Raw genomic sequence first — 25,341 nt, 5'->3', positions numbered from 1 at the left:
CTGAACTCCTGCCAGCTTTCCTTCAACTTGGAGCTTCTCTGTCCCCTCCCTGTCGTGCCTCTCTGCCTGGCCACCTAGGAAACAAGTGGCCTGCCAGGTGCTGGGTAAGTGCACACTTCAGGCCAGCCTTCGAGGAAGGTGTGAGGACCCTCATTTTATAGACATGCCATCTGAGCTCAGAGATGTTAAATAATGAAGGCCATCCTTGGTATTCCATTCAAGCCCAGGGCAGCCTAGAGCCAGAACTCCTCTGTTGCTCCATGCAGGAAGCCTCTGACTTCTGACACCACAGGACCCAGGAAACCCAGCTTCAGAGCTTGAGCCGGTTCCCCAGCCCTCTCCCCATCTCCCAGTCTCCACGGTCTCCAAGGCTAGTGAGTGAGGCTGTCCCCAGGAGAGGGCACTTTCTAGGCTCGCTGTGCTAGGGACACACTGCAGTGCTGTCCAAGCCATATTTCCAACCAGGGATTCTGGAGCAGGGTTGTTCTTCAGGAGTCTCCCCCCAGCTGCCTCCTACCCCTAAACTTCAGTAAAAAATGATCTGCGACAGCTTACCTCCCTGGGGGCACCATATTGTGAGCCCACAGTTGGTGGATCCGCACTGCAGACTCTAGAGAAATGTCACAACCTCCCAACTGGCCTCCCATGGGTTCCAGTCTCCGCCCACTCCAGGGCAAGGACTCTGCAGCGGGCATTTCTTTTACATGCCTTTAATATGTCATCTCCTTGCATAGAAACCTCCCTTGGCTCTCCATTGCCTGCAGAATAAAGTCCAGTTTCTTTAGCACAGCAAGCAAAGCCCTCCACCATTCTTCCATCCCAAGAGTAGAGTATCTTAATTTTTAAAAAGGTATTCCAAATACATGGCAAAAAGAAAAAAAATCCAATAGCATGAACAGGCGCTCAGTGAAAAGTCCATCAGCCTCCTTCCCTTCCAGGCCTTCAGTTCCCCTCCGACAAGGGAAGCACTGTTGACAGTTATCTTGTGTGTATTTTCGACAGTATTAGACGCACAAAGAAGCTCAGATTTATAATATATATCTCTTGGGTGTAGATCTTAGGATAAGCCAAAGACAGAAAGGAAGGTCCAGGGCAAGGAAGTGGACTTGGGTCCGTGCCCCGGTCTGAGTCTAGGGGCAGGGGGGTGTCCTCTCCTCCACAGTCAGGGATTAGCTATTAGGTTTTTTTTTGGCTCCTGGGCAAGTGTCTGTGTGTGTGTGTGTGTGTGTGTCTGTGTATGTGTGCATGTGCATGCCCTTGGCCCAACCGGTGCACTTAAATCTACGTCACTATGGTGCCAGCCTTGGGGTCCCTATGCCAGCCTCACTGTGGCTTGGGGGGGGTCTCTGGAAGGAATGCGGGTGTGGAGGAGGGGGCAGTGGCCATGAGGACCAAGTATCCCCTGCAGTGCCCAGCACTCTCCTCTACAGTCGCTTTCCTCTCCCTCTGCCATGCCCCAGGGCAACTCGGTGTAGCTGGCAGAGCGGCTTCCCTAGTGACAGACTGACCAACGGTGGCTAAATAAAACAGCGAGGGAGAAACAGTATTGAGTGCAACCTCTGGACCCACAGAGGGCTGGGCTTTGTCGTCTGCTATTTCCTTTAGTACGGAGGCTTTGAGACTGCTTGTTGTAATCTCCTTCGACAGGAAAATACCCACGGTGGGTACTATTATCCTCCCATTTTACAGACACGGCAACCAGGTCACAGAGCAGCGAGTAACCTCCGCCGGCCTGCCCTCACTGCCCCTCTCACTTCTGAAGGTTGTTCACACGCTCCCCAGGCCCCCGGCCCCCACACCTCCCTCTCTACCAGGGCACACCCTTCCAGGGAGGCCTGGGTTTTCCCTGCAAGGAGGAGCCAGCTTGTGAAATCCGGAACCATGGGCAGTGGTTCAGAAACCGCAGCTCCAGGCAGGAGGTCCGGACTGCCTTGAGAACAGGTCTGGGGCGCTGAGGGTGCTGGGGGCCCATGCTGGCGGCCAGCACCCAGGGAGAGGCAGCTCTGGAATGCCGGGCCATGTGAACACAGAGGAATTAGCTCTGCGCCCCTGGGTCTCAGCCCAGACAGTCACGTGACCCCCTCCTACAAATGTGCAACCCGCACCCTCCCCCCGTCACCCAGCCCCAGCCATCACCACCGTTTGCCTAGAGTGTAGGCAACTGATTCTTAACTTGGAAAGTTGCCAACATGCCCCTTCCAGTGGGGCGAGGGGACCCAGGGACTAGCGGGGGTGGTGGGGGAGAATGCTGGAATTAGGATCGTTTTGGGGGGGGAGGAGGAGGAGGAGAGACTGCCTGGCTGGGAGCTTCCCAGGGACCAGGGGCCCCAGAGCTGGAGCTGCCTTAGGTTCCCCCCCTTAGCCAGGGGGCTAAAATACCTGGCCAAGCCGTCTGCCGGGAGGTGGCTCCTCAGACTGCAGGCTGCTTCCAGCCCCAAAAGGCCTCCATGTTTCCTCGGCGACTGAGTAACACAGCCGGAGCTGGGGAAAGGCAGGGTGCCTTAATCCACTCCTACCTGTGCTTGGGGGGCCCCCTCCCCTACAGGGGCAGAAGGGGTCAGCATGTGGCAGGGGGGCGGGGAGGGCCTCTGAGAGCCTGTGTCTCTTTTTCCTAATCCTGCAATGGTCCAGGTCAAGCCCTTCTCCCTGGGAACCAGCTGAGTCAGAGCCTGTGGACACTCCTTATCCCTTCATCTCCTGTCCCACCTGCCAGTGGCTTCTTCCCAGGGCCCTCTCTCCTCCCCACGCAGGCACAGTGCCTGGAGCAGGGTTCCTGTCTCCTCCCCCCTCTCCACCCCCTCCCCTGCCCCAGGCAGGCGGCAGAGGCCGACAGGACGACGACGGCCAGGCCATTGCTTCCATTCGCCTCACCTTCCTTGCACCTCCTGCTTCTCCTTCAACACTTAGCAAAAGTCCCTACTTCCCTGAAAACTTATGTTCACCCAACAGGCCCCATCCATCGATATTTGGGTTAAAAACCTGGCTCTGCTGTTAACTTTGGGTACATCCTTTGGTCTCTGAGTCTCAGTGTCCTCCCGGCGGATGGGAACACCTCTCACTGGGTTGCTGGAAGAATTAACGCAGTGTGTGTCAGTTTGTTGCAACACCTTGCCAGTCGGCGGTTGTCATTACCCTTAGCTGTGCTCCGCTGGGGCCCCGCCCATCAATGACAACACTTAGCACCACCACCCCCCTGCATACACACTCTCAGCGCAGGGAGGGGATGGCTAAGTGTTATGACCACAGGGCCCCAGGAGCACAGATCTGGATCACTGGGAAAGATGATCCCCCTTCCATAAAGTGGGACCTGTGAAGGAAGGAGAGAAGGGGGAGGAAGAGGTTGGGGGCAGGAGAGTAAGTTTCCACCACAGAAGGATGAAGAGTTGGCTTGGTTTGGCTGGAATGGAAGAAGTGAGGCAGAACCAGCAGGCAAGACCTCCTGAGCAAAGCTGAGGGGCTTGAGATTAAGCCTGCAGGGCACTAAAGGATGTGTGAGCAGAGGGACACTGTCTGATGTGCCATTTGGAAAGATCTTTCTGGCAGCAGCATGAAGACTAGACTATCTGGAAGGAGAAGCAAGCATGAGAAGCCAGCTAGGAGGCGTCTGCGGTGATCCAGGCAAGAGGTGATGAAGCCAATTCAGGAGGGGCTGTGTGGGGGAGGGACTTGGGGAGGGGTTGGGGGCGTTCTGAGAGCTGTTAGGAGGAGAGCTGGCAGGTGCGTGAGGGCGAGGCGGAGGAAGGAAAGAGGCAAGCTCATCCTCAGCTCAGGTGCCCAGGAAATGCCACCGGTGTAGGGGAAGCAGTCTGGTCAATTTGGGACACTGGCCTGAGGTGCCATGGGCAAGCTCAGGGCGATGGCAGGTGAACCTGTGGCCCTCCGCTCTGCAGACAGGTCTGGACAGGAACTGAAAGGCGACGTCTGCCTTGATGGTGGTCGTCAGAGCTGTGAGTTTAGGTGAGGTCCCTGAGCAGAAAAATGAGAAGACAGCGGAATGCCGGGAGCACTCACCTTGCAGGGTTGGAGGAGGTGGGCCTGGGAGGAGAAGGGCAGCAGGAGGAAAGGGAGGACAATCACAGGAGGTCGAGTCCCGCCTGCCAAAGCAGATGCCGTGGGATGGGGCCCCAGGTGCTGCGCCGAGATGGAGGAAAGTGAAAGAAGAAAGTGAAGTCGCTCAGTCGCGTCTGACTCTTTGCAACTCCATGGACTCTAGCCTAGCAGGCTCCTCTGTCCATGGAATTTTCCAGGCAAGAATACTGGAGTAGGTTGCCATTTCCTCCTCCAGGGGTTCCCCACCCAGAGATCGAACCCAGGTCTGCATTGCAGGCAGATGTTTTACCATCTGAGCCACCAGGGAAGTCCCAAGATGGAGGAAGGTAGGGCCCAAATGGTGTTTGTTGAACTTGGCAGCACGGAGGTCCCTGGAGACCCTGGCCAGAGAGGTTTGTGACGAGCTGGGACACAGTGTACTGGGGGGAAGGCAGAAGGCACAGCTGGTCCCAGGGTCCTCGCTCTGGAGGGAAGGAGCGAACCTGGCAGCCAGGGGGCAGGGGACAGGAGTCTCTCTGATGCAAGTTGAGAGAGATGTAAGCATGTTTACAGGGAAAGGGTCAGAAGGAAAGTTGAATATACAAGAAGGGGGATGGGTATGAATGAGTGACAGGCTGGAAGAGGGGAGAAGACAGCAGGAGAGGCTGTAGAGGCTACTGGAAAGTCAGATTAATAGTAACTTAAGTGCTTACTGTGTGCCGGGCACCATAATGGGCCCTTTCCCAGGTCAGACAGGGCACCTTGTAGGCAGGTATAATAGTAGCTTGTACTGGAGTCAGAGCCCCCCTTGGAACCAGACCCCAGTCTCTTTGCTCTACTGAGTCACCATGGGACCTCCTGAACGTTCCTCCTGAGACAGACTGGGACCCGGGACCCTTTGCTGCAGAGCTGCAATACCTGCCCCTGGACACACCTCTCCTTGAGCAACAAAATGCGAAGAAGCTAATATGAGATTAAAAATAACTGCATGCATGTGCAGTTGGGGCAGATTCTGGACTCAAAAGATATAAAGAGACCATAAAGCCGAACTGCCACTTTTGAAGATCTTGGAACAAAAGCAGGGAGTCAGGAGCAAAAGTAGGCTACTAGGCATGCCCCCTGCACACAGCAACCTAAGGGGTGGGCAACCCACCTAAGCCACCCCTCTGGCTCAACCCCTGGACAACCCCTACCCTCATTGCATATAAGGAACCAACTTGTCCCCCTCGGGGACAGAGCCAGCAAGGGAACCTGTCGTTTGTTCTCGCTCCCCCTGCTGTAGCAGGGGCAACCGATAAAGCCTTGCCTGAACTTGTCTGGCCTCTAGTCAATTTCTGTTGATTGGGGAAGGCCACGAAACCCTGGCTGGTTACACTCTCAGAGCCTTCATCTCTTCCCAGGCCAAAGGGGTGTGTGATGCCCACCTGCCAAGCTATGGGGAGGATGAGGTCCCATGTGTGAGTGGACATGCCCAGAGCAATGTCAGGCACCCAGGTGATGCTTGTTATACAGAAGCTACCTCCACCACTTCTACAAATGTTGGAGCAGTGGCCAGGCACTGTTCTAGAATGAAACTGTTAACCCCTGGAGCCTCAGGGAAGGGCCTAGATGGTTAACTGTTCGGAAGATGAGGAAAGAGGGTGTCTCCAGCAAGGATTAGGAACTAAATGAAGGAGGAGGTGCTAGGATGCATTAGTCAGAAGAAAGTAGAGCCTTTGCTCTGTAACTTGGGCTCTCAGATAGCCGCACCCCAACTAAGACGGCACGCCATGGGCCGAGTTCTCCAGAGCCCTAGTTACACGTGGATGTGACTTGGAAGATGAGGGTGTAGGGTCCTGAACACCCGAGGACCGCCCACTGGGACAACCAGGCTGGTGGGCAGTTTACTTCCCAAGGTCTGTCCTCTTGGGGCCCTTGAAATCCCACTTGGGATTTCCCGGTAAAGGGAGAGTTTGTTCTAGGGAGAGTGTGGGTTCTGGGCAGGACAGGTTTCATAAGCATGGACCTGGGCAGTCACACTGGGCACCATGTTTGAAAGGGATAGTTTAATGCTTTTGCTGTCTTGAAATTCTTCGTAATTTTGAACAAGGAACCCTGCATTTTCTTTTCAGCTTGAGCCCTGCAAGTTACATAGCCTGTTACATTTCTAAGGTCAAGGGTGATTGAATGTCCCCTAGCCCATAACGGATGTGGCAGGGCCCACGCTGGCCCCTGGCCCTGGACGTGATGGGCTCAGAGAGGGATGAGGGAGGCAGTGTGGGGCTCTGCCCTTCCAGAGGCCCAGAGCAGGAGTGAGTCCTGTGGTATTGAGTGCAGCAGGCTGGACAAGAGTCAGACAACAGGGCTTGTGTCCTCACTAGGCAGCTGTGTGCTCTTTGGTGGGCTCTGGACTTCTCTGAGCCTGTTTTCCCATCCGCAGACTGGGTCCAGAGTGACCACATGACAGGCACTCTGAGGGTTAAATGAGGAAACGGGCAGAGAGTGCCTGGTACGTAGTAGGTGCACAGCGGGTATTTGCTGGTGGGTGCCTCTTGGGCCCAGAAGGCTGTTGCTTTGTGAATAGTATGCTCCTACTCTAGGAGACGATGGGAGAGAAGGCACCAAGTCCCTGCCCTACCCTGGAGGGGACACAGGGGGCTGAGTACCATCCTGGGAACTGTCTTCCAGGAAATGGGCTGCCAGGTCCCCCTCCAGAGGGGCCAACATCCCTGGGCACTTGACTGCCAAAGTGAGCAGTTGTTCAGTCACTGAGCTGAGCCTGACTCTTTATGACCCATGGACTATAGCCCGCCAGGCTCCTCTGTCCATGGAATCCTCCAGGTAAGAATAATACTAGAATGGGTTGCTGTTTCCTTCTCCAGGGGATCTTCCTGGACCAGGGATTGAACCCGCATCTCCTGCACAGGCAGATTCTTTACCACTGAGCCATCAGGGAATCCAGGAGAACAAATGCAAGGCCCGGCCCAGGGGTGGCAATTCCAGACTCGCCCTGGGGCCCTGAGCATTCCTACCCCTCATTCACATAACGGTCTCACATCGTAGTTTCCCCAGATCCCGTCCTGCTAGAGCTGTTCTCCCTGTGACAGTGCATGGCCCTTCTCTCTGGAAGGCCTCCCCCTCCAGGGGATAGAGCTGTGGGCTGAGATCTCCTGCTCCTCCTCCTCAACACCCTCTTGTTCCCTCCCCTACCCTCTTTCTGATCCTTGACTTACTCTGAGCTGGATTAAGACTTCCAGCTTCCCTCAGAGCTGAGAGGTTAGGGTGCACCCCCCACCGCACCCACTCACAAACAAAGTCAAAATAAAAACCACCCTAAACCTGAAAATCAGTGTGACAAAGTCTAACCAAGCTCTGATTTTTTTTCCGGGACAACTACTGCCTTGCTATTTTTGAAATACTAAGAATTAGCTTAAAAAAAAAAAGCCAAACCAAACACTTTGTTGATGCCCTTTTGCTGCCAGTGCCCTAAGTACATGCTTAATCTGCCTGTTAGGTAACTTGGCCTTGCCTGCCCCCGCCCCTGTGCCAGAGCGGCACAGAGGCCTGGCCTGCAATACGGGGCATTGGGCCACTCTGCCCGGAGCCTTCCCCCAGGGAGAGGGAAGCCCTGGGCCAATCAGCCCCTCCTGAAGAGGTGATGTCAGGAAAGCCCAGAAGGTTCCACTCCACCCCTGCCATGGGCGCACCCTGTCCTCCCGAACGGAGCAGCCAGGGCCAGCCCTGGGCCCCCTTCCAGTCCTCCAGCTGGCCAGGGACGGCCAGGCTGCATTAGTGGCCAGGCCTGCCGCCCTGCACTCCACACCTGTGGGCAGGTCTCCCCGCCCTAGCGCCTCCCCTTCCTGCTGTGGGAGAGGGAACTTCTGAGACAGGCTTTTCCAGATCCTGCTTATAAACCCCGGTTAAAAATAATCTCTGCGTGTCTGAGCAGGAGAGGGTAGGGAGGTGAGGTGGTGGGAGACGGAGAAGGCAGGCAGAAGGCCGCAGACCAGCAGGAAGACCAAGCCTCCTAGCTGATATCCAGCCTCCTAGAAAATTCCAAGTGGGAGGACCTTTCAGAGCACTTCATTTTGCAGAGATAACACAGGCCCAGAAAGGGGGCAGGTCATTTCCATAATTGTCAGGGGAACAGAGCCCTCTGGGCCTGGCCCTAGCTCCTCCCTTTGCTCTGAGTGAAGCGTGAGGCACTTCCCGATGGCTCAGCAAGTCTAGAATACGCCTGCAATGCAGGAGAAGCCGGCTCCATCCCTGGGTTGGAAAGATCTCCTTGAGGAGGAAATGGCAGCCCACTCCAGTATTCTTGCCCGGAAAATCCCATGGACAGAGGAGTCCCTGGGGTCGCAAAGAATCGGACCCACTGAGCACGTATGCACAAGGCCTGAGGACTGCCCCCCGCCTCCGGGGCACACCTTCCCTGAACACCCCCTGATAAAGCCAGAAAGCGCCCCCACCCACATCCCCAGCATGCGCACTGCTGCCCACTCTCCTGCTCAGCTCTTCTCCTCCCCTGCCTCCAGCACCTATCCAGCTTGTTCCCCTTTTACCTCCTCAAGGAAAGGGACATTTATTACTGTGTCTGGCATGGTGCATATGAAGCCATGTATCCCTCTTGATAATAAACCAAAGCTGGAGGTCAGATGTTTTCTGGAGGACATTTTGTATTCCAGGGAAGAGAAGGAAAGGGTTGGTGAATTCGGAGCAGTTTACGCGTGCAAGGCATTTCCCTTACGTGTGACTTCCAAGCAAGGCTTAGGGCAGAGCTGCAAAGGATAATCCATCTGAGAGGTGAGCCCTGGAGCCAGAGGGCTTTAAGGCACTGGCTTAAGTTCACAGAGGAGCAGTGCTCAGTTGAAACCTGTCTCCCACCCACTCCTTTGCCTCCACAGCACTGCAGCCTCCTAGCCCAGCTCTAAGGATGTGGTCTGCTGCAGCAAGCACTCTCTGGGCATGATGTGACTACACTCTCGCAGCACCCACCAGAGAGCTACTGCTGCCACCTCCTTTTACAGTGGAGGAAACGGAGACACCGTGAAGTTAAGGGACGGCCATCCCCCAGTAGACAGAGGAGCTAGAATTTGAGGCTAGGGACACTTGGCTTCTTGCAGGCCCGTGCTTTTAATCGGACACAATCTGAGCCCTTCCCAATACTTTCAGCCCCTCATCACCTTGGCCTGGGAGGTGTGGGTTTCAGGCTGGCCTCCTGGAATCTTCTCCTGGCTGTGGGTTCTCATTCTGCAGCCATTCTGGTTAAAGGCTCAGGGAAGGAAGGGGCTGAGAGTGGAGTTTGAGATTTGTGTCTCACCCTTTTTTTTAGAGTTTTAGTTTTGTACCTGCTGTTCTGGGGGGTGAAGTTTGTCTCCTTCTTCAGGAGGGGCTTCCCTCCAGAAACGTCCATGAAATACACAAATGTGGATTCTTGGAAAGAGTTCCTTCAGGCTCTGGGATTAGACCGAGGGGCAAGCGTTTCTTCTGTACCAGTGTTCTCACTCTGAGCCTTGAATTTCTTTTAAGTAGAGAGAATAGTGCCTGCTTCGAAGAAGGCTAAAGCGGGTCAAATGAGATGATAGATTATTGTAAACAGTGAAGTCATTTATGGTCAGTTTTAACGCATTGATCCTCTTACCTTCCTAAAAAGAAGTCAGTTTGAGGGACAGTGAAAGTGGCTGGGGTAGTGACAAGCTGGGCAGACGGGCTGTTGATAAAGTGAATTTTGTCCCAGAGCCCTGAGACCTCTGAGCTACATGGGAGAGGCTGCAGATGGTTCAAGATTTGCTTTGCCTGTGCCCTATCCCCCGGGGCCCTGGTGGATCAAGAAGCTGGCTTTGCCTGGGCTGCCTTAGGAAGCTGCATTTTCTTACAAGGCCCAGCCTGGAGTGCACCCTTTGCCCTTCCAGAGCACAGGGCCTCCGTGCTCACTGTCAGACAACAGCAGTGACATTCTCCCAGCTGATTCCACCCCAGGGTCCCCCAGAGGGGAGGGGCTTCTGGCCTGTCTGAAAGGTTGACGGGTTGCAATTGACAGGAGCTCTTGTTCCCAATCTGCCCAGGTGGCTGCGGGGAGTTTAGAGGCTGGGGGAAGACATGAGGAACCCTCACCTAAATGGAGCCAGGCGACCACGGCACCAGGAAGAGAGAGCTGCTGCAGGTGAATGTGGTCTCACTGGCTTATGTAACCATTCCCCTTGGCCCCCACGGAACATACATAAACAATAACTTGGAATAGCTATCGATCTGGTTGAGGCAGGTCATCAAAACCTGGAACTGTCCCTGCCAAACAGGAACATCCTGCCCTCTCAGCTGAGCAGACGCCTGGCTTATGGGGGGAGGAATGAGTGATGTAATCAGGCTCTTGAAGCCAGGAAGCATGGATTGTCCTTGCTGTGTTGGGTCATCTTCTCAATTATCACTTATTCAGCATTTAAAATGTGGCCGTAGTCTATGGCCATACCACCCTGAATGCGTCTGATCTCGTCTGATCTCAGAAGCTAGGCAGGGTCAGGCCTGGTTAATACTTGGATGGGAGAATGTGGTCATAAATAAGCAAAAGTCCATGTTGATAGGCTTACAATGTCTCGGGGAAGAGTTCCAGAAACGTAAAATTTGGTAATAGAGGGGCAACCGCTTTAGCTTGGGTAGTTTGGCTTGGGTTTTGATGAGCAGATAGGAGTTCACCGAGCAGGGAAGGGAAAAATCCCGAGTCTTACTTGTCCGCTGGTTTAAGATGAAAAAACAGCCCTGTGCAGAATACATGAGTGCTGGGAGGTACACCGAGGTGGCAGGAAAGTGTGACTCAGGGATGAGGCTGTTCTGGGTCTGATGGTAGATCTTCCGGATATAGCAATTTTGGCTTCGGCCCCACTGGTCAGGCCTCCAGCCCTTCTCTGGGCTCTGCTGAAAGAAAACTTGGCCCAAAGCAAATTTCTCTCTCTGAGTGGGCCAACCAGTGCCTTGATAATTAGCAGCACAGAGGTCAAGGGAGGACTTTTATTGGTGCCCTGGAGAATAAAAATACACAGATGGGAGGCCCTCCCCATCTCCCTACCCTCTGCCCTCTTCCCCACCTGCCCTGGCCGCAGCCACCAGGCAACTTCATCTCTCTTAACCTGTTCTTGCTTGGTCTTGAAATAGCTTGGCTGAATCCTTGACATGCCCTTTTCTAGGCCTCTCACTTGACTAATGATGGCCATTTCCAGTTATTCCTTAGGTCCTGGCATTGCACACACAGCCTGACTAGCCTGCAGCCCCATAAGAACTCTACAGGTAAGTCCTCTTGAATGGCAAAAGCCCACAATCCCAAACCAGCTACAAAAACTGACCACAGGCAGTCACTTCCCCGGCATCCACGCTCACCATTTTCAGGACCAGGTGGATCAACTGCAGGGCAGAGCTTGTGGAGTAGGCACACCTGAGCTGTTTGTGAACATGGGCCCCTCATCACTTAAACATCAGGGAATGCAAACCATGCACGGCCTCGGTCTCAGCTAAATTAATTTGCATCTGCCTTTAGACGAGTCACAAATGTGTCTGATTATCATGTAGTGTCTCTTTTCAAGTTAGAGTTTCCCCATGTGGCAAGTGAGAATGGTGCTTCGTCACCTATTTTATCGAAGCAAAAATCAAGACATTAAAGATGGATTTGCTCACAATTCCTTTATTTAGCAGACACCTATGGAGCACCTACTCTCAGCCATTGTCTCTGCAAACACAGAGCATTCAGGAGGAAGCAATACAAAGGGCCTGTCTTCAGGAAGCTTGCATTCTGGTGTGGCAGACCAACAACAAATAAATACTTCAAAATGTGTCAGTACATGTCATATACTATTTAGGTGGATAAGGTAGGGAAGGGGAGAGTGGTTGACAGGATGGGGAGAGCGTTGTTTTATACAGTTGGTTCTGGAAGGTGACGTCAGAGAAGAGATCTGATATATACACGAGGCTAGGGTGTTCCATGCTGTGTGTCAACGTCATAACCACACTTGCACTACCCTCATTCTTTTATCTCTCTGCTGCTGGCTCCCTTCAGTGAGGCAGGGACTCTTTGATAAAAAGGATGACAACTACTCATCTTTGGGTCTTCAGTTCTGAATGTGACCCAAGGGCTGTTTGCATGTTTCCACCTCCCCCTCCCAGAAGGGCTCGTGAAATACTCCAGGCTCAGCCCAGGAACAGTGCCTGGAATAGAGAAAGTTTCTGAACGACTGTGCTGCAGATAGAATGCATGATTAGAAGCCCGCAGTGGGTGGGGCGAGGTACGGGCCTGGGGGACGGAAGCACAGGCTAGGAGGGAGGCAGGAGTGATCTCTAATTTCACTTCCTGGCAGTTGATCCAGTGGTTTCATGTTGGTCTTCTACAGAAAACCAATTGCAAACATCTGGGGATGACAGAGGATGAGATGGTTGGATGGCCTCACCAACTCAACGGACATGAGTTTGCGTAAACTCGGAGAGTTGGTGATGGACAGGGAGACCTGGTGTGTTGCAAAAAGTTGGACATGACTGAGCTACTGAACTGAATAGTGCTAGTTACTATTTACTAATAGTGTAGTATTTACTAGTAGGACTACTAGTACTATTTACTAGTAGTGTGCTAGTTACTGTTCTAAGCACTTTATATACATTAATGCATTTACTCCTCATAAAAGCCCTGTGGGATGGATGCTGTTTTATAGGTCAAGGTTCTAAAGCACAGAGAGGTTAAGTGATTTGGCTAAGGTCACACAGCTAATAATTGGTAGAGCCAGAATGTAAACCCAATGTTCTTATTCTTTTTTTTTCCAATGTTCTTATTCTTACCCCATTGTTTCACACCCCATAACCTTACCTCAGAGACTGGTTTCCTAGATCTTTAACTGAGACATTTGTGCTCTCAGTCTCTGGGATGAGCTAGAAGGTTTTTGAGACTCAGCTTCCACGAAGGTAATAGTTAAGCAAAGGTTTCAGAAAAAAAAATTAAGTATTTAATTACAAGTAATTTAAGACATTTTTATACTGTAATGATGACAGATATAAAACCCAAAGCCAAGTGAATTTTTAAGATAAAAAAGGAGAGAGCTTTCCAGGAAATGCCTGGATGGGGAGTTGATGGGGAGCTGCAGGGTTTCTGTCCCCACACTCTTCTCTCAGCTCCTAGCCGGGGTGAACTGCTCTTGTCTGTGCCTCTCTACCCTCCATCCTGGCACAAGATGTACACAACTGCATACACACACACAGGGTATCCCCAACCACTGTGACTGTCTGGGTAGAAGGGATCGCGGGCCATGGCAGGTGGAGTTGCCGTGTCCCTTTCTGATTCTCCTTCTGTGGGCCCAGGCAGCTGAGCCAAGAGGACTGGCAGGGAGGCGGTGGGGCCTTGGTTCTCTGTGGGAGCTTGCATAAGGCTCAGACTTTCTGACCTGTGCCCGAGGGGCGGTGTGAGGCCGATCTTCCCGTAACACCACCGAGAGTGCCACCCAGGAGGGAGCAGGCAGGAATCTCCCGGTCCTCTGCACCTGAGCTGGAGTCCAGTTCACAAGGCCCAGGCCTTGATGTTCCCTCCTTCAGGCTGAGAGGCGTGTTCCCTGGCCCACATTCTCGGCGTGTCTGTGTGTGTCAAAGCCATGGGCTGCAGAAAGGGTCCCTCTGGGGAGAGACAGGGCCCACGGGAGTTTTAAAAGGCCGAGCAACATGGATGAAAGCGGCCACTTCCACCCACGATTGATGACAAGGAGCTGAGGTGCCTCACAGAGGAGGACAGGCCCAGGAATTAATGTGCCGGCATCTTCATTGACAAAGCAAAAATAAAAGCAAACACGCCCGCCAAGGGGGTGAGTCATGCAGGGAGACAGCAGTGGTGGAAGGAAAAGGCCAAGGATGTGTGAGTGTCTGGGGGTGGGAGGAGGGGGAGGAAGGGCTTGGGCAGGGAGAGCTGAGAGGGAGAGAGAAGGAACAGGATCCTTGGTGAGGAAATGCATGAGTGAGAGAGAAAGAAACGGGAGCGGGTGTGTGCGAGAGGGGTGAGGAGAGATGTGCTGTGACTGACAGGAGGTAGGCAGAAAGGGGTGGGGGGCGATGGGCCCCCCACATGCCACCTTCGGCCACAGCGGCTTCTGGAAAGCCCTGCCGTTTGGAGTGAGTGAGGGACGTGTGCGGAGAGGTGAGATTTCATTACCTTTCCCTTTGTGTGATATTTTCATGTTAGAAATCTAAGACTGGAGCTATAAATAATCCAGTCACAGCTGCAGCATCCTGGAGATTTATGGTGCATGCCAATGCCAGCCAGCTTTGGGCTGAAGGAGGGGGGGGTGGCTTTACTGAAGCCAAGATGAAAGGCTGGTTCTCCAGCGCTCAGCAGCCCTCCTCACCCGGTCCTGCCCCCCGACCTAGTCAAGCCCTCCCTCTTGACCCACCAGAGACCCCCGGGCAGAGAGGAGCTCATGAAGGCTTAGCCCTGCTCGTCCGTCCTGGGCAGCCTGGAGCCAGGCAGGAGCCCTGAATGGGCAGCTTGGGAAGGCTGGGGAGACAGGGAAGGGTGGGGGGACAGGGTGGGCAGAGGTGCGTGCCCTGCCCTGGGCTTCCACTGTGTCGGCTACCTCAGACAAAGGGCAGGCTGGTGGTCCCCGGTGGGGTCGACAGGTGGCCCAGACACAGATGGGCTTGGGCCTGGTGGGGTCCAATGGTTCCCAATCCTTGTTCTCCTCTACGAAATGGGGCCCTTTTCTCTGAGTCTCAGCAAAGACTGCCCAGCTGTGCTCCATGCAGGACTCCGTGGGGACTGGGGAGTCTCTATGTCCTGGGACAGGGTGGGGGTTTCCTACTGACCTAAACTTGGGGGCTTCTGGGTGGAATGGTGACACCAGCGGGCAGAGGCAGCCAGTGTGTCTTGGGCCGTGAGAGGGCAGGGCAGGTCTCCCCGGACCAGCTCCGGGGCCCTGCCTCCAGCCCGGCCGTGACGGCAGATGGAGGAGGTGAGGGGAGACGTTTGGGAGGCCAGCCATGGGCTCGTCCTCCGGGCCCCTGGGGCTGGAGGAAGAGGAGGAAGGTAGGGGTCTCAGGGAGGGAGGAGCTGATTCAAGGTACCCTCGCGACAGGCCAGTGCCTCCCTGCATCTTCCCACCAGAGCGCTTAACCCGCTGTATCCACCATAAGCCCGAGGGGAGGCTTTCTGAGGGCAGGAACATGCACGTGGGCTCTGACGGCAGCCCGGTGACAGCATGGGCCCTGGTGCGGGGCATCAATCCTGCTGACCGGTCAGACTCAGTGATGGTGTGTGCACAGGCCCTGTGGACCAGAGCCCCGTGGACTAGAGCCCCGGGAGGGGGTGTGTGCAGAGGGAGAGACCAGAGCCCCGTGGGTCTCCAGACCCCTCTTGGTCCCTCTGGCCAGTCCTCAGGCTGCCGTGTCCAGCCTTCCTGCCGGCTCTGAGGCCTAGTTACCTCAGGCACCCACCTGTCACTTTGGAGGTTTCCGCTTTGCTTTTCTTGTAATTCCCTGAGCAAATATTGAACATCCAGAGAGACACCCAAATCCTGGGTGGGGCTGGGGTGGTCACACAGCTGGCTACTTCTTAAGGGCAGTTCGGTCAAGATAAACTCACCTCAGCTGCAGGCTTCTGGAAGAGGGAGGCTCCTGAGGGGTGAGTGGGCAGGGAAGCAGCTTTCCCTTTAAGGATGAGGCTTCCTCCTGGGAGGAAATGTTTGCCGCAGGACCGTTGACTTCAGGACAGCCACACGGGGTTGTGACAGGGTCTTGGCTTGGGGCCAGGGCAGTCTGTCCTTCTTTAGCCTCCAAAGGCAAACCACATCTGTGAATGGGATACACACAGGAGGATTCACTTTCCTGGGGTGTCCTGGAGGCAACTCAGCTGAAAACACAGATGACCTCAGAGCAAGCTTGCCTAACATGGCAAAGCCATGACGTTCAGAAGGGGAACTGGGAGCCTCTGAGGGCCTCCCTGAGGTGTGGCTTAGATGCCACCTCCTCTGGTCATTCCTGGTGCTCCTGTCAAAGTACCACTCACCACCACATGCATCAGCACTCTGTCCTCTCAGGGTTCTTACTGTGAGCCCCTGAAATGGACTCGGACACTTCTAAGCACAGGAAAGATTTGTTGGAAGGATCTAGGGATGCGCGCAACATCAGCAGGAGGTCCAGCTCGAAAAGAGGCAGGAGGAGCAGGATCTAGGTGATGCTAGGTAGTGAGCAGAGACACTGCTTTACCAACAAAGGTCCATCTAGTCAAAGCTATGGTTTTTCCAGTGGTCATGTATGGATGTGAGAGTTGGACCATAAAGAAAGCTGAGCGCCGAAGAATTGATGCTTTTGAACTATGGTGTTGGAGAAGACTCTTGAGAGTCCCTTGGACTGCAAGGAGATCCAACCAGTCAATCCTAAAGGAAATCAGTCCTGAATATTCATTGCAAGGACTGATGCTGAAGCTGAAGCTCCAGTACTTTGGCCACCTGATTCGAAGAACTGACTCATTGGAAAAGATCCTAATGCTGGGAAAGATCAAAGGCGGGAGGAGAAGGGGATAACAGAGGATGAGATGGTTGGATGGCATCACTGACTCAATGGACATGAGTTTGAGTAGGCTCCAGGAGTTGGTGATGGACAAGGAGGCCTGGCGTGCTGCAGTCCATGGAGTCACAAAGAGTCGGACATGACTGAGCGACTGAACTGAACTGAGGTAGTGAACGTCGTTGCCAAGGTCACACTGCAGGGCAGTTTGCTTAGCATGCCTTTGCTGGCACCACCCTTCTGCCATTCATGGTGTGATGATGGCTAATTTTGTGTGCCAACCTCCCTGGGTTACGGGATGCCCTGGTATTTGGTCAGACATAATTCTGGGTGTTTCTAGATTAGATTAGCACTTGAATCTCTAGACTGAATAAAGCAGGTTGTCCTTCCTAATGTGGGTGGTCTTCACCCAATCAGGTGAGGGCCCAAATAGAACAAAAAGGTGGAGGAAGGAAGAATTGTCTCTCTCTGCCTGACCGCTTGAGCAGAGACCTCGATCTTCTCCTGACCTTGGAATGGGGCTTAAACTATCAGCTCATAAACACCTCTCAGGAAGGGAAATTCCCGTCCTCCGCCCCTAAATAGGAAAGGAACATTCTGGAAGGCTTTGTCAGTTTGCTCATCTAGAGCTCCATCTTTCTATCCTTCCCCGCTGACTCTGAAACCCAGGAGGCTGACCTGTGTGGGCAACATGAGCTGAAGTCTCATGCCTTCTGGCTTCTGGTTGGGTCTGTCCAATGGGAGGGCCCACTGGAGGAGTCTAGAGGGTTCGAGGAGAGAGCTTGGGGCATTTGTTCCCCTTGCCACTTTCCTTTGGAGGTATGGCTGTCTCCAGCTTCCAATCATCTCCCTCCTGTCCATCAGGGTCTTAACCATTCTTTTTCGTTTCTTGTGGCACTGCCTACCCTTGGCAAACAGTCCCTTATTGAAAGACTCCCCTGTTGCCCTGTTTGCTGGTAACACCTCTTTCCAGCTGGAACCTCAAATGATACAGGAAGTTGGGAGACTGGGAGGCAATAGAGCCCCAACAAATGCTCACAATATGGTGGTACCGATGCCCAGGGGGGCAGGCAGCCTGATAAGGTGGCAAGAGCATGGACTCGGGAGACAGACCTCCTGGAGTCTGAATTTTCACCCCAGCTCTCACTACCTGTGTGAACTTGGTCAAGTTCCTCAGCTAGGCTGACCCTCCTTTGTTCTTTACCTGGGAAATAAAAGTTAATCTGTATCCCCTGGGTTTGTCATGAGAACTGAATGAGAGATTTATTAAAGCACTTGTCACACAGGGGACCGGTGATGGCCCAAGGGGTCCACCTTGTGTGCCTGCTCCAACTGACCAGTCATGGCTCCTTGAAGCCCTGTGTGGAGAAGAATTCTGACTCCCCATCCTGGCCTGGAGGTGATGGGCACACTCACGATTGGTGATGGCAGTCATGGTGTGGACCAGAAAGCGGCAGTAGAATGTGCTTACATTTCCATAGTAGACACTCACTGAAGTATGGCTATCAGTTTTCCTATTTCTCTGCTCCTTGGGAGAAGACGTAGGATTCTGCTGGCCTCGGAAAGGCCAGGATCCTGCTGGACCAGTGGCTGTTTCCACCAGCACTGCCCAGGTCCCAAAGTCACTGAGCCTGCTGTCCTGGCTCAGCACAGACTTCTTTGGCAGCAAGGATGCTCCAGCCAGCCCTATCTTTTAATCAGCAGACTGCGTCAGCCCTGTCGGGATTGTTTAAGGTCTTCTTCCTCCCGGGACTTTCTTGCTCTTTTCATCCTCAAATGCCAACCTTACCCTCCCTGCCAACAGATCACACACACACACACACACACATACACCCTGCCATGTTCACCACCACGTCCTCATAGTAAGTTACAGGGAATTATTGATATTAACTCAAGTTTTTCCACTCCATATCACCCCACTATCCACATCTCCCATTGTCGCCTGCCCCAACTCAGGGGGCCTGACGTTATTCCAGCAACACATATCAGAGTTGGATGAAGGTAGAAGAAGTAGAAATCACAGCCACAGGCATCCTATGGGGCGAGCTGAAGAAGCCTCAGTGATCACCACGTGGCCCCTGGAGTAACTAGAGGAAGAAGGGAATAAGAAATCCTTTGCACACAGAATGTTCTTTCTAGTTTCACCAGCACGTGGAAGGAACCTTTGCTTATTCACTTATTCAAGACATATTTACGGAGCACCTCTATGGGCTGGGTACAGACAGCTGTCTGCCCTGAAAGGGAGACAGCCAAGTAGAAGCCGGTGGGTGCTGAGCAGCTCAGCAGGAGTGCTGAGATGGAGATGAGCACGGTGGGGTGAGGGCGGGGGGACGGGCTCTGATTGGAGCCACACCGTGGGACAGAGACGACTTTCCTGAGAAGGTGGCTCTCCTGAGCCCAGTCTGGAGGGAAAAGGAAGCTGCTCCAGGTGGCACTGGGGGCGGCATGTGCTAGGATCTGAATGGGTGTGAGTTTGAGGAGCAGCTGGCAGGTCACTGGGGCTGCGGCTTAGAGCCAGAAGGGAAGGTGTTCTGGGAGGAGCCGATGGCAGGGTGGGGTGGCGGGGTAGGGGGGTCCTCCAGGGCCTCTCTGAGGAGTCCAGATTATCCCAGAGTAGCCCCTAGTCCTGCTATGTCCCCACCTTCCAGCCTGTCCTCTGCCCTCCACCGGGCTTAGCAAGCGAGGCCTCAAAGAAAACCTCCATTCTCCTCCTCCTGGGAACTGTAGGCCTTCTCAGGTATTTGGGGGCTGACTGCCCCCATGCCCTGCGAGTCCTTACTCGCAGGACTGATGGATGAGGGGGTGGATGGGCAGGAGGGTGGCTGAGAGAAGAGGAGCTACACAGCTGGAGACCAAGGTAACCTGATAAATGAAGGCTTTAGTGCAGTCTCCCTAGTAACTGGCTGACCCAACCATCAGGAGTAATTTAGGGGAAAGCAGACATGTGTTTGGGCATTTTCCTTCTCCAATGACTAAGTGGGTTTACAGGTCCCTCCTCCTCTCATAAAAACCCTAACACCTTTCCCCAGGCACCTCCCCTGCCCAGACCTGCTTCTCTTTGGAAAATGGGGCTGGTGTGCCTGTGTAGCTGTGTAGAAATGTGTGTAGCTCTGTGTGGGTATGTGCATGAAAGTATCTCATATATGCATGAGGAAGTATAAATGGGAGTGTGTGAGCTTGCAAGTGCATGCAAATATCTCTGCTGGTGCCATGTATGGGGGAGCACTTGTGCATGAGACTTGTCAGCCTCTGTGCACACGGGGAAACATGAATGCACACATATGCACATGTGTCCAGAAGAGTCTGGGGGGTCTTTATGAGTGCGGGGGTCCTTGAAGCATGTGAGTGCTCGCAGTGAGTGTGCATGGGATTCTATGCAATTGGCCAGCATGATTGTCTTTGAAGGGCAGAAGTTGCTGAGCTGGGATACATCCATTAACCAAAGCAATAAAATGCCCAACTGGTCTCCTTGTTTCCCTTCTTGTAATCCGTTCTCCACCCTGCAGCCAGTGTGAGCTTTTAAAATTGCAAATCAGATCACGTCACTGCTAGGCTGAAAGCCCTCTGAGGGCTACTGGAATAAATCCAAACTTCTGATTATGGCCTGGCGGATACGTCCCCCCATCCCAGTCTGATCTTTGTGGCCTCATCTCCTGCCACTCCGCAGGCAGGCACCCGCTGCCTCAGTCACACAGGCAAGAGCCTTTGTTCTTGTCCTTCCCTCCTCTGGCTCCCTTGGCTGCTGGGCACTCTTCTGGCTCCAGATTTCAGCCTGATATTATCCATGGGGCCTTCTCTGACCACCTCCCTCCAGGCCCCCTCTGTGCTATCACTCCAACTTCTTTTCTCTCTGGTGCTAAGTCAGTTGGGTCTGAAAGAGGTGCTGAGACAGAGCGAGGTGTGCACAGGGTTTTGTGGAGAGCAGCCCCTAGAAAGGAATAGAGAGGACCCCAGAATGGGCAGGGCAGGGAAGGGCCAGCTGACCACAATATAGATCTGATAAGGTCTCTGCCAGCCTCCTAAGTGCCTGGAGCAAAGACCGTCCACGAGAGGAGTCCTGAACTGGGTGGAAATGGCTAAACCTGACACCATACCTGGCCTCAGTCAAGGGCTGGAACCATCAACACAGAAGCTAAGGTTGAAGAGAATGAGAAGGCAAACCACAGATGAGAAGAATATTAATACTTGCAAAAGACAGATCTCAGGAAGAACTGGTATCCAAAATACACAAAGAACTCTTAAAACTCAGTAAGTTGATTTAAAAAAAAAAAAAAAATAGGCCAAAGACCTAAACAGACACCTCCCTAAAGAAAATATACAGTCGGCAAATAAGCATATGAAGAGATACTTCACATCATGGGTCCTCAGGGTACTGCAGATTAAAACAACAATGAGATTTTACTATATACCTATTAGAATGGCCAAAATCCAGAACAATGACAACACCAAATGCTGTTGAGGATGTAGAGCAACAGGAACTCTCATTCATTGCTGGTGGGAATCAAAATGGTACAGCCACTTGGGAAGATGGTTTAATGTTTTTTTTTTTTCTTAAACAAAACTAAACATACAAAGAACAAAAACAAAATCTGAACATACTCTTCCCTCATGATTCAGCCACTACACTCCTTAGCATTTACCTAAAGGAACTGAAACTTGTGTCTACGGAAAAACCTGCACACAGATGCTTGTAGCAGCTTTACTCACACCTGCCAAAACTTGGGAGCAAGCAAGATGTCTTTCAATAGGTGAATGGATACATAAACTGTGGTACATCCAGACAATGGGCTCTCAGTCAGCGATAAAAAGAAATGAGCTTTCAAGCCATGAAAAGACACGGAGCAATCTTCAATGCATATTACTAAGTGAAAGAAGTCAGTCTTCAAAGGTTACATAGTGATTTTAACTATATGACATTCTGGAAAAGGCAAAACTATGGAGATGGTAAAAAAGATCAGTGATTTCCAGGAGTTAGGTGGGAGGGAGAGAGGATTTTCAAGGCAGTGAAACTCCTCTGTGTGACACTGTCGTGGTGCATATTGTCCAAATCCATAGAACGTACAACACTAAGAGTGAACCCAAGTGTGAACTATGTACTTTGGGTGATAATAATGTGTCCGCGTAGGTGCATCGATTACAGCAAATGTACCGTTCTGGTGGGGATGTTGATGATAGAAAGGAGGCTGTGTGTGAGGGGGCACAGGAGTATGTAAGAACTCTGTGCAATCTTGCTGTTAACTTAAAAATGCTCTTTTAAAAAATCTATTAAAAAAGAAAGAAAGGGGAGTTTCCTGGTGGTCCAGCAGGTGAGGCTCCATGCTCCCAATGCAGGGGGATTCTCCCAGCGTTTGATTCTTGGTCAGGGAAATAGATCCCACATGCTGCAACTAAAACCCAGTGCAGTCAAATAAATAAATAAAAATAAATTTTAAAAAAAGAAAGGAAGAAAGAAAGAAAGTCCTCAGACTTTTCCCCTGGACGCCCTTCTCCTCTCTTCCCACCCTTACCCTGTCCTTCTGCTGTGCAAGCATTTTCTGACTTCTTCACAGGAGGACACATTTGCTAGGCATATCTGTCTGTCCTTCTCTTTTATGTTTGCCCTAAGTCTTTGTTAAAGATTTTCCAGGGGGTTCCCCTGTGGCTCAGTGATAAAGAATCCACCTCCCAGTGCAGGAGACACAGGTTCGATCCCTGGTCTGGGAAGATCCCACATGCCATTGAGCAACCAAGCCCATGCTTCACAACTGTTGAGCCTGCATGCTAGAGCCCAGGAGCTACAACTATGAAGCCCGTGTGCCCTGTCGCCCATGCTCTGCAACGAGAGAAGCCACTGCAATGAGAAGCCCGCACACCGCAATTAGAGAGCAGCCCCTGCTCGCCACAACCAGAGAAAAGCCCGCACAGCAATGAAGACCCAGCACGGCCAATAAACTAATACATAAATAAATAAAATAGAGATTTTCCAGCTCAGGGGCCAGCCTGGCCTGGAGCTTTTTCATCTTTGCCCTTCCTTTGCCAATCTTGCAAGCCCTCATTTCAGCTTCCTCCCAGTCTATGAAACTTCTAGAATCTCACCAACAAAGGACAGCTATGATCTGCTCTAGAAGCCCTGTCCTGGTATAAATATGTCCCCCAACGCTCAGCTAAGGAAAAGGAAATTCAAGAGCAGAGAGAGAAAAAAATCTTGGATGCCTCATTAGCAGCACCTACTGAGAAGCTTTATCTTGCCTCCTTTGATGTCAGAGTGAAGCAAGAGGAAAGACCTTCCCTCCCTGTCTCTAGGAACAGAACTTGAGGGGCGTCCACAGACTGGGCGCCATTTCCATTTCCCAGGCCACATTAAAACTTCTGGAGACATCAAGCTGCAAGAAGGTTAGGCCTTCTCTGTCTCCCTGAGCAGCACACCATAAATCAATACTGAGCACAAACGAGTGTGATGAAGTCCTTCAACGTTTTGAATTTTCCCATCACGACTATGGTGAAGTTCTGTGTGTTTTGAAATACGTAAAATTCTTAAATGCTTTTCTTCTTTGCCGGGTCCCTAAGGGTGGGTTTGGTCTTGCCCGTATCTGTAATCAGCCCAGCTGAACTTCCTGTCCCCCAGCAGGCCTGCCCTGTGCTGAAGCTGCAGAGGGTGGCTCCGGGCTGACCTTGAGGATGTCAGGGGTCAGTACAGGAGAACAGGCCTGGTGTGGGGTGGGGGTGGGGGGTGGTCATATAGTCAAGCTCAGGGCTGATGAGGAACAAAATAATTAGGGATCAGGAAGGGCAGGGTCTTGGATGAGCCTCGGGATGGGTCTTTCTCCTTGGCTAGGGTAGCTCAGCTTAGAAAATCAAACTTGAATCAAATTAACAGATAGATGCTGAGGTCCATTGCAGACAAAAATGTAGGCTAGAGTGTGAGGCTGGAAGTAGGATCTAATTATGCCTGGAGGTAGCAGCCTCAGGCTCCTCTGACCTGGGGGCGGATCAGATGGTGGGATGGAATGGTCACGTGCCCACTGTGAGGCTGTCAGCTCAGGTCCATTCCCTCTGGTAAGTGTTGGAGGATCCTTCCTTCCTTACAGACGGGCAAACGGAAGCCAAGGCCACACATGTCCAGTGAGGGAAGAGCCTGGCCTTCTAGCTGAGTCAGTGTGGAGATTTGGCCTCACAGTGATCCTCGGGGTCCAGAGTTGGGGCCCCTCATGGGTGACTCTTACCATCACTTGGCTCCTTCTGAGGGTGGAGGGAAAGGGGAACAGTCTACAGGCCTTTCTGTCATAACTGCATATTTAGTCCTACTATGGGCTACTGAAGTGAAGTGAAAGTCGCTCAGTCATGTCCAACTCTTTGCAACCTCATGGAGTATCCAGTTCTTGGAATTCTCCAGGCCAGAATACTGGAGTGGGTAGCCTTTCCCTTCTCCAGGGGACTATGCGCTAGGCACCCAGGTAAATGCTTCAAATATATGGTCTCATCCACACAGTCCCATTTTGCAAAATGGGCCTCATTTTGCAGACACTCAGAAGGGAAAGGGACTTGCCCAGGGTGACACAGAAAGCAAGTGGTGGGGCCTTCTGGCCCATGAGTGCGTGTGCAGAGCCCATCTGGCTTCCAGCTAAAACCCAGGTCATAGCACCTAGCGCAGTGACTGGTGTGTTGTAGGCAAGAAATAAGTATCTGGTAAAAGAATGAATACATGAATGATCCTGCAACTCCTTCTGGTCCCAAGTCTGTGTTCTTTCCTGGGTTTCCACCTAGTCTGGGGATCTGGAAGCTGCCGGCAAAAACCCTGGGTCTTCCTGGTGGGAGAGGTGCCCAGGGTGGGCTGGTCAGAGTACCCTGGGGGAGGGGCTGCAGCAGCCCTGGTGTCACCCTGGCCCTGCACAGCCGCTCCTGCTGACCACGTGCGGTCCCCGAGGACCCTAGAAGGAAGGGGTTCACCACAAAATAAACATACAGGCTGTACATCCAGTGATTCAGAAGATCCTGCTGTGCCCGCCTCCCTCTCCCCTCAAACCTTCCTGTTGCCATGACAACTGACCTCACCAAACTGAAGCTCGCTGAGGCGTCCCAATTAACCCTTTTCTGACACAGCAGGGCCCTCCGTCACACCAGGTCGCCTGTCTACGTGGCCTGAATGCCACTAAAAGATGAGAGGTGGCACTGTGGGCGGAAGTGGAGGCTTTAGGGGCCCGAGTGCCTGAGTTGATTTTCGGGGGCCAACTGTGTGAACCTGAACAGTCCGGGACCCCCACGGGGTTGCTATAAGGGTTCGATGAGGAACTCACGGTAATACCCAGTGGGATCCTTGGCTCAGTTAAGGCGACTCACAGGAGGAGCTGCTCTGTGCACAGATCCAGCCTGCTCCTGTTACTGCAGGGCCCCAGGGCACGTCAGTGGGAGGGCACACACCATCACAGACACACAGAACAGTGATTCATATGGAAAAAAAGGAAGCCCACAGCCACTCAAACTGTATGAAGCCTGGAGGTTGCCCTGGGAGATCCCCATCAAATAGCCCATTCATTCCACCTTGAACTCAAACCTCTCAAGGTCCCCCTGGGCTCTGGGACTCCCAGAAAGGGACGGGTCTATGCGCTCAGAGAGCAGGGCTGAGTGGGATGAGGGGAGAAGGTAGGGCAGGGCCTGGAATTCTGGATGTCCACTTGGCAGAAGTGAGTACGGGGCCACCTGCTGTCAACTCTAATAGAGCCAACGGGACCCTAAGGGAAGTGACAGCAGAGAGCCCAACGAGCAAGGCCGAATTAATGGCCACTGTTTACTAAGGATCAGCCAGGGGCTAGAGTGATCAATGCAAATGAAGCCACATACCCC

At 52.8% G+C, this 25,341-nt stretch overlaps 1 long non-coding RNA gene across 1 annotated transcript; it reads left to right on the top strand.

Moving 5' to 3' along the window:
* Positions 1-2,246: 2,246 nt before the first annotated feature.
* LOC104973254 (uncharacterized) lies at positions 2,247-13,409 on the top strand. The gene is made up of 3 exons (XR_001501251.3): positions 2,247-3,625; positions 10,074-10,171; positions 11,220-13,409. It is a non-coding gene; the product is annotated as an uncharacterized lncRNA (long non-coding RNA).
* The last annotated feature ends 11,932 nt before the right edge of the window (positions 13,410-25,341 follow it).

The sequence above is a fragment of the Bos taurus genome, chromosome 10 (genome assembly GCF_002263795.3).
Source record: "Bos taurus isolate L1 Dominette 01449 registration number 42190680 breed Hereford chromosome 10, ARS-UCD2.0, whole genome shotgun sequence".
In the NCBI taxonomy this organism is placed as follows: Eukaryota; Metazoa; Chordata; class Mammalia; order Artiodactyla; family Bovidae; genus Bos; species Bos taurus.
The sequence above is the reverse complement of the archived record's forward strand: the minus strand, read 5'-3'. Positions and strand labels throughout refer to the sequence as shown.